Source organism: Triticum dicoccoides, unplaced genomic scaffold (assembly GCF_002162155.2).
Source record: "Triticum dicoccoides isolate Atlit2015 ecotype Zavitan unplaced genomic scaffold, WEW_v2.0 scaffold71311, whole genome shotgun sequence".
Classification (NCBI taxonomy): Eukaryota; Viridiplantae; Streptophyta; class Magnoliopsida; order Poales; family Poaceae; genus Triticum; species Triticum dicoccoides.
In genome coordinates this window covers 1-8,423 of record NW_021294093.1, presented here as the reverse complement: position 1 = coordinate 8,423, position 8,423 = coordinate 1, and the positions used below count along the sequence as shown (strand labels likewise).

The 8,423-nt window shown below is 43.7% G+C and overlaps 1 long non-coding RNA gene across 3 annotated transcripts; it reads right to left on the bottom strand.

The window, feature by feature from the left end:
- Positions 1–809: 809 nt before the first annotated feature.
- On the bottom strand, positions 810–5,036 carry LOC119347640. 3 transcript variants are annotated; one of them, XR_005168478.1, is made up of 6 exons: positions 4,143–5,036; positions 2,923–3,045; positions 2,327–2,554; positions 1,727–1,929; positions 1,466–1,587; positions 810–949 (listed from the first exon to the last, which is right to left on the bottom strand). It is a non-coding gene; the product is annotated as an uncharacterized LOC119347640 (long non-coding RNA). The 3 variants fall into 3 exon arrangements; XR_005168480.1 differs by having other exon boundaries at positions 2,327–2,484; XR_005168479.1 differs by lacking the exon at positions 4,143–5,036 and adding an exon at positions 3,652–3,766.
- Positions 5,037–8,423: the final 3,387 nt, after the last annotated feature.

The window sequence follows — 8,423 nt, the reverse complement described above, 5'->3', positions numbered from 1 at the left end:
TCTTCCTTCCTTATCCCAACTAAAAATGCTTTTTGAATTTAAAATTATAGCCTTACAGGAGATCTTGTAAGAAATGTGCTACAAAAATATCAACCACAGATCTTTAATAAGGCCATGAGAAAGACATGAAGACAGCAACATAGTACTAAGGTGACTACCAAGAAAGACATGAAAGTCAAACTATAATGCTTTGCTCATACACATTATGTGTAATTTAGACATATCTATTCAAGTCCAAAAAGAATAGTGATGAACACCGATGTTGTCATAATTCTAATCACAACAAATATTTGAAATATTTGTTGGTTATACAAGAAAAAGCAAGCAAATATAACATGGTTCTTTATAAAACTTAGAACTATTGCTTCCAAAGATGGCACCCTTGGTATGAGAATCAATCTGAAGCTGCCATCGAGTAAACTACGATGACAAGGGGCTTTCAACCAAGAAGCAGAATTTGGTTGACTACCCACAAAGGTCAGAACTGTTCTTTGCAACTTTATAAAAAGCTAAATTTAATCCAAAAATAATTATGAAGAGAGGTTAGTAAGTAAAAGTAAGTCATGACTATTTGATTGAAGGGAGAAAATGATTGTTTTTTATTCCAAAGATAAATACACAAGTATAATGAGCAGTAGCATTGTGCAAGCATCGACAGCAATACAAATAGTAGTAGCCTCTCAATCCCTCACTATCCCTCTACAATAGTGCAAAGTAGTAAGATATGAACTAACTGCTTGCCTTCTAATATGAGAAGTCGAACCGGTGGCGGCACACACATATCCTAATCTACAATAAAAACATCTACTTTGAATCTTATTTCTCTTTAGCAAGTATTTTTTACTAAGCCAATTAAAGCATGTCTCTTAGTCCAAACTTCAGATAGGCATTCCATAAAGGAAGCACTTCATCAGCATCTTTCCTGTCACATCACATCATAGAACACTCCCTGCAGAAATGTAAGAAATATACACAATGAACATCAAATAGTTGAATAGGAAGACACCAGAAACCTCAGAACAGACAGGTAAAATTTGATGGTACACAAATTCCCTTTAGAAGACATAAGAAGGTTTAAACTCTCAACAACGTCCAAGAAAACCTAACATGCGAGAACTTATTAGTTATTAATGTTACTTCACTTTCTAAATGAAAGTAAAAATGAGATGCCATTTAAGGACAACAAAAAAACGAAAACAGAGGAAAGAATGTTGGTACATGTACAATATGTATTAGAACTCAAATGCATTTTAAAATGTATGCAGGATAATGGCATTGCTCTGATAGAAACATAGGACCATTATAAAAGCTGGTGCTATGCTTTTTCTCGGATACATCTGAAGCCTCCCTACAATTTAATCAAATACCTCATTCTTCTTGTACACAGAGGCACCATTGCATTTAACGGTTACCATGTGATGCGGGCAAATGATTTAGTTAACGATAACAGAGAATTGATCACTACCGTGTTTATATACTTGCAATTAGTTGTAGCCATTTCGACAACTGAAGTCATGTGCTCCCCAAATGAAGGAAGTGCATCACTTCCAGCAATCTCTGAATGTCTGAACACCAAAAAATCAGCTCCTGCAATCGAAATTCTGAAACTTTAATAATTGTTCGCCACCAAATTATACACATTGATCCATGGATACTAAAAGTGAGATCTAATTTAATACATTGGTCGATGAATACTAAAAAGGGGGATCTGATTTAATTTTCATACACTTAGCTGTGCTCAGGATGAGGTCAGTTGAGCAGGAGAATGCGAGCATGGAGGGTGTGTCATGATCATTGAATTTGCAAAGGAAGTAGTCAATAAACGAGCAAGCAGTAACAGCTTGCATCCTCCATTTCAAGGTGCTGAAGACCAAAAGCTCCATCATTTTTATTGTCCTTGCCACGAACGCAGACTTTGCCTCAAATCACCTGTCAAGCAAAAACCGTCGATTAATTGAGATGACAAATCACATGTTCATAAAGTCTGGGTGTGTGACAGCTAGTGTATGACTGAAAATCTTGAGCCATTCTGTGGAAACTTGGCCATCCAGATTTAGTTGAGATGACAAGAAGATGCATGCACTCATGAAACTGGTATTAGTATTATAAGGGTCACCTTACCAGAAGATCGACAATATAAGCTTACCAAAATCTACACGTCGATAACCATGGACCGGAGAGACAAATTGCTTACGATATTACAAGCTCATGTGTGTTTCGATCGTTTGGATGGCGACTTACATCCTTTTAGTGCAGGAGTTGGAAAGAATTCAGCTAGCTAATATCACATCCTCTTAATGTTGTTCTACAAAAGTACAACACTTACATTTTGGTCGAGGCGGTGAGATCCGAAGAGGGGTGGTCACGGCGGACGGGGCGAGGGCACCCTCGAGTCGCCCTCAGGTGGGCGACGCGAGGGGAGGGGGAGTGATCCTTCCGCTGCCTGAAAAATGAATGATCTGAGGCACTTGTTCTTGGTGTAACCTGCAACCAAAACATCCATTCATGCCCATCTTCTCTGAAGTTTGAGGCTGCGGTTGCTCTACTACAGGGACTGCGACAGTAGAAGGTTTGAGTTACTTTTCTTGTCTAAAACCAAAAAGGAATAAGAAATATAATATTTGATCATGGCTATTGCAATTCCTCTAACAAACTTCCATGAAGTCCTGCTAGATGGTATAAAATGCAAACTTATTATATTATCACTGTCAACCTCTCGACCTTGTTTCCCTCAAAGAATACTTTTCCACATGAAGTTATTTATAAAGAAGGAAATAACTTACACAGTTCTAAAGTTAAAACTTAAGAACTACACAATAATTAATAGCTCAAACTCTTGCACACCTTCAGCCAAATAACTACAGAGATGCAGAGTGGAAGCATGTAGCACTGCTCATACAAACAGCTCAATTATAAATGCACCTGGGTCTGGAACTCTTGCTCAATTGATCTACCAACTTCAGCTTCCTCCTCATCTGCTATTTTCCATATTATAATCTCTTCTCTAGCAGCTGTGTTACGTCCATTATTCGACCCTCGATCAACCTGAAGAATGCATCAAACACAGTTATGTACTGCCTCGTTGACTCCAACCTTCTTGAGAGAAGTAGTATACTTGAAACATCATAATAGAGATGAGAACATTACACTTTCATAAAGGAAATTGTACACTTTCAAAAACAAAAAAGCAACGATCCATTTCTGGATTATACACAGAGTTGTTGCTAGAGGAAATTGTAAAAAGAAAACGGCCTCATCAGGCCCATATGTTTTCAACCTTCAGAGGTGAGCAACTGGTGAGAGCATATCTCTCTTTGATTTACAAAATTCTTCTTTTTATAACTGTTGCATCTATCGAATAGTCCAAATGAAGAAAAGCATAATTTCTCTCCAGCCGTTATACACTAACTATGGGGCGCGAGTAGGTCGGAGGTTGTCCATCAGATTGTCCTCAACGCAAGTAAAAGCAACAGGCTTTCAGCCATGTTGTTACTTGTGCAGAGCTGATTTTTTAAATTAAAACACCTAAAGAACGAATAGCGTAATACTCAGTGGATGGCCCATGATTTAAAAAAAAGCAAATCTAACTAAGTTTCATGCATATGAGAAATACGTGCTACAGAATTGTTTAAGAAGGTTGAGATAGCCAACCTTTTCAGGTGAAAATCAATTCCAAGGTTCCCAATTAACAGAATTATACCATTCAATTTTTCCAGGATCTCAGCAAAATAGTTCAAGCCATGGCAGACATGATGCTCTCTCTCTCTCTCTCTCTCTCTCTCTCTCTCTCTCTCTCTCTCTCTCTCTCTCTCTCTCTTTGCATTCAGAATAGAAAAATAGACAATCAGGCAAGTAGCATTATTCAGAATAGAAGCACATAGAAAACAAATAAACAAACACACAAATATTGATGTACAGAATCGATACAAAAACATTGTGTGGTGACATTGAGATGTTACATTTACAATTCTACACATACATTATGCCCGTGCATTGTGTGAAACAGTGACATAGCAGACCATCACCACAAGCCCAATCATAGAAATTTCCATGGACAGGGTAGAACCTAGCATGGCAAGATGGCCATGGCGTGGACACAAAGAGCACAAGAGAAAGCTCGGGAGAGGAAGGCGGTGGCTTACCTACACCCGCAGAGTTGGAGAAGAAGTTGCGACGTCGCACAACAGAGAATCGAGAGGAGAACGCCTGTGCGTTGCTACGGGCTACAACAATTTTTAAACTACTTGTTACTTCTAAAAACAATAATTTTTTGCCAAGTAGCAACAATTGTAAAAACGAGGTACCTTGAAGTTCTTAGCAACATAATTTACTACAACAATCAGACTTTAATTGTATGAGTCAAACTGATTGCTAAATAACAAAAAATGGCTAATCGAATGATTAACAGACTTCCACCCTTCAATATTTTATCTGCAGCTTAGCATAAAGAATACTATTATCATTAGTAGTGGTCACAAAACACCAGTACTTTGTAGTAAGGCACCAACAACATATCCACTATAAATAAGAAAGGATATTCTATCTATAAGTCTATAAACATATCTAGGTGCAGGATATCAACCACCGAAAAACTCTTAGCACATGTCAAACTTATAGTCAAAGACGAGAGCTTCATCTGCAATGTTGTTAGCCACATGTAGTTTAACTCGGGGATTTGTAACTGAAATTGGCTCGGACAAAGACACAAACAACTTCTGTGCACAAAAATAACAAAGAACACCCAGGGAATTCTATAACTATTAACAATAAGTATCGCATGTGCGGCGAGCTGACATCCCGGAATTGTGCAAACTCAAGACCATCCGTACGAAATAGAAGTAATCTAGAGAGACATGGACTAAACCTAGGAGCGCACAGCAATAGCGAAGGAATCAGTAAAAAAGACACCAATTAATAAAATCCAAACAGAGGAGAGAAGCAACACATGACCTTGTGTTGGAGGCTCTCCCTAACCAGGAAAGCATGGACTCGGCCAAGTCCGCCTCGCTCGCCATGAACTCTGTCGTCTCGTCCGAGTCAGGGTCTTCTAGCCTGCACCGGCCAAAACACCGCAAAGCTACTTAGACGACCAAACCTCAAAGAAAGCAACAGTTGGGGCTGATATGGGAAAAAATACCGTCTTTTGTGAATTTTATGGAGTCATCTTATAAATGTCACACATAGAGCTGAGATGGGCTGACTCGAAAAACTGAATTCAACCGAAACATAATCAAGACTGGAACCTCTGTATGATCATCCTATACAACTGTAGTACCTAAATCGTAGCTGATCTAAACTAAAGAAAAATCAATATTCGGACGAAACTGAATGGAAATCAAAATTGAAGCCTTTGTATGCATATGAATGGATCATCCTATAATGCTGCATTACCCGGCTGGAACACCACGCATGCATCAATCGAGACCACACATGCACCCATCAATTACATGAGCTATTCAACTAATTCTGAAAACTGCACAAATTAAGCGACAGTATGAGGGAGCAGAAACAAACTTACAACTGTAGAACGGCCGGCTCATTCCTGATACATTTATGCGCGTGGCCAGCGGATGCCCGGCTGGAACCTGCCTGGGCAGCCTGGATCGGGAAGATGGCTGGTTCTGCTACAACAGCCACCTGCCGCCGTCGTGCCCTTTAGCCCCAGCAACAGACCTAAGATGAGTTCGGCGATAAAGATGCGGGGTAGACTCAGGCCACCACTAACGCTTACCCTTGCTCGTCGTCGACCTCCGGCCGCGTCCGCCCTGAGGGCACCGACCTCGCTCCCTCAACCCTTCTAGCCACACGCGCCTACTGCGGCCGCTGCGGGAGAGAAAGGAGACCCCAGGCACGGGAGGGGCGTGGTGACCAAGGGGCCCATAAATTTCAGGGGGCCATATTTTTAAATAAGCCTAGTATGTATTTCTAAAAAAAATGATCCTCCACGATGGGCCTCTCATGGGGCTGGGCCGCTCCCGCTAGCGCATACGCAAATCTGCTGATCAATCGATCGGAAACAGGATCGTAGGTGCCTAAAAAAGAGGAAACGGGATCATTGGGAGTGATCAGATCGATCTCAAAAGGCAACATCACAAAAGCACTCGCGTCTGCGTCGCTACAGCCTACAGGAAGCGAGATCGTCGTGTCTTCGGCGAAGCTCCTCAGGCTGCCGCTGGATTGAAAATGGGACTGTTGGATCGATCAGCGGCCGTGACAGTACCAACAAGAGGAGGAGATCACGATTTGCTCATTCCCAATAAATTTCTCCTTAAGTTTCAATGATAGGTAAAATCATCTTTCTATAATCCCCGAGCAAACCTATTTTTCTTCGATCAATTTGACTCCATAGTCTTCTTATAACCCTATTCTTCATAAACTGGAAGGGAAAAAGGAGATCTAGGGGGGATTACCTAGCAGCAGAGTGGTGCAAGGGCAAAGTCGGCAAGGGGATCGCACGCCTAACTCAATCCTCAAGGTTATTTTGTTTCAATTTATTTCCATAATACGTGTGTTGTTTGTGTGCTAAGATTTCATCAAGAAAAGTAGTTAAGCTTTGTTTGAACATTCATTTGAAGATTGCTTACCGCCCCTGGTGCGCGGTAGAAAAGTAGTTTAAGCTGAAAACAAGTTTTTCAATGAATAAGTGGGATTATTGATATATTATATTCCTATGTCACACATTATAGTCTATGTATTACTATTATAGGTCTATTTTTCTATTGCGGCAAGCCTTGTTTTAGAGTTTGGCACAGGGCCCCATATTTTGTCGGCCCAGCCCTGTTCACGATATATTGATTGGTGCATAGGGCACGTATATATGGAGTACAAGGTGGGCCACAACCTCAACTATACAAAGACTAGGAGGTGGGCCAGGCTATACAATATACATGCACAAACCATATATTCAACACCCCCCGCAATCGAGGCGTCGTCGGAGAGGCAAAGACTGGACCTGAACTCCTCGAAGACAGAAGTAGGCAGTCCTTTCGTCATGACGTCGGCGAACTGCTGCGCCGCCGGGACGTGGAGGACCCGGATGCGCCCAAGAGCCACCTGCTCACAAACGAAGTGTATATCAAGCTCAATATGCTTTGTTCGACGATGATGGACCGGGTTGGCGGAGAGGTAGACGGCGGAGACGTTGTGGCAGTAGACGAGCGTGTCCTTGTGAACGTCACAAAGCAACTCCTGAAGCAACTGATGGAGCCAAGAGCATTCAGCAACGGCGTTAGCCACTGCTCGATACTCAGCCTCCACTCGAGCAGGACACGGTGGGATGTCGCTTGGAGGACCAAGAGATCAGGGATGACCCAAGGTAGACACAGTACCCCGAGGTGGAGCGCCGTGTGTCCGGCCAGCCGGCCCAGTCCACATCAGAGTAGGCGACGAGGTCGGTGGAGGCGGAGCCCGTCAGGCTAAGTCTCAAAGACCGGGTGCCGCGTATGTATCAGAGAATACGCTTCACCAGAGTCTAGTGAGAGTCGCGCGGAGCATGCATGTGAAGACAGACCTGCTGAACAACATACTGCAAGTCGGGGCGCGTCAGGGTCAGCTACTGCAAGGCACCCACAATGGAGCTGTAGAAGGCCGCATCAGATGTAGGCGAACCCTCCAAAGCGGAAACCTTGGCCTTGGTATCGACGGGCGTAGGAGTGGGCTTGCAGTTAAGCATGCCATCTCGATCGAGAAGCTCATGGGCGTAGCGCTGCTGGTGCAGGAAGAACCCATCTGGCCGTCGAACCACCTCAATGCCAAGGAAGTAATGGAGGGGACCCAAGTCCTTCAGGGCAAACTCATGGCGAAGACGAGCTGTGAGCCGTTGGAGGAGCGCGATAGTGGATGCCGTCAGAATGATATCATCGACGTACAACATCAAGTAGGTCGTGTCAACTTCGTGATGATACACGAAGAGGGACGCATCAGAGCGAGTCGATGTAAATCTGAGCGTCTGCAGGAAGGCGGCGATGCGCTGGTACCAGGCCCGAGGTGCCTGCTTCAACCCATAAAGAGAACGGGAGAGCAAGCACACATGATCTGGATGCGTGGCATCGACGAAGCCGGTGGGCTGCTCACAGAACACCTACTCAGCTAGGTGACCGTGCAAGAAGGCGTTGGACACATCCAACTCATGCACAGGCCAAGCTCGGGACACGGCTAGCTGGAGCACGGCGCGGATCGTGCCCGGTTTAACAACCGGGGCAAATGTGTCAGCGAAGTCCACGCCCGCGCGTTGCCGAAAGCCCCGAACCACCCAGCAAGCTTTATAGTGCTCGAGAGTACCATCCGGACGAGTCTTGTGCCGAAAGACCCACTTGCCCGTGATGATGTTGGCACGGGGCGGCTGAGGGACGAGCTGCCAGGTACGGTTCCGCTGGAGCGTGTCGAACTCTTCCTACATCGCAGCGAGCCAATGAGGACCCCGA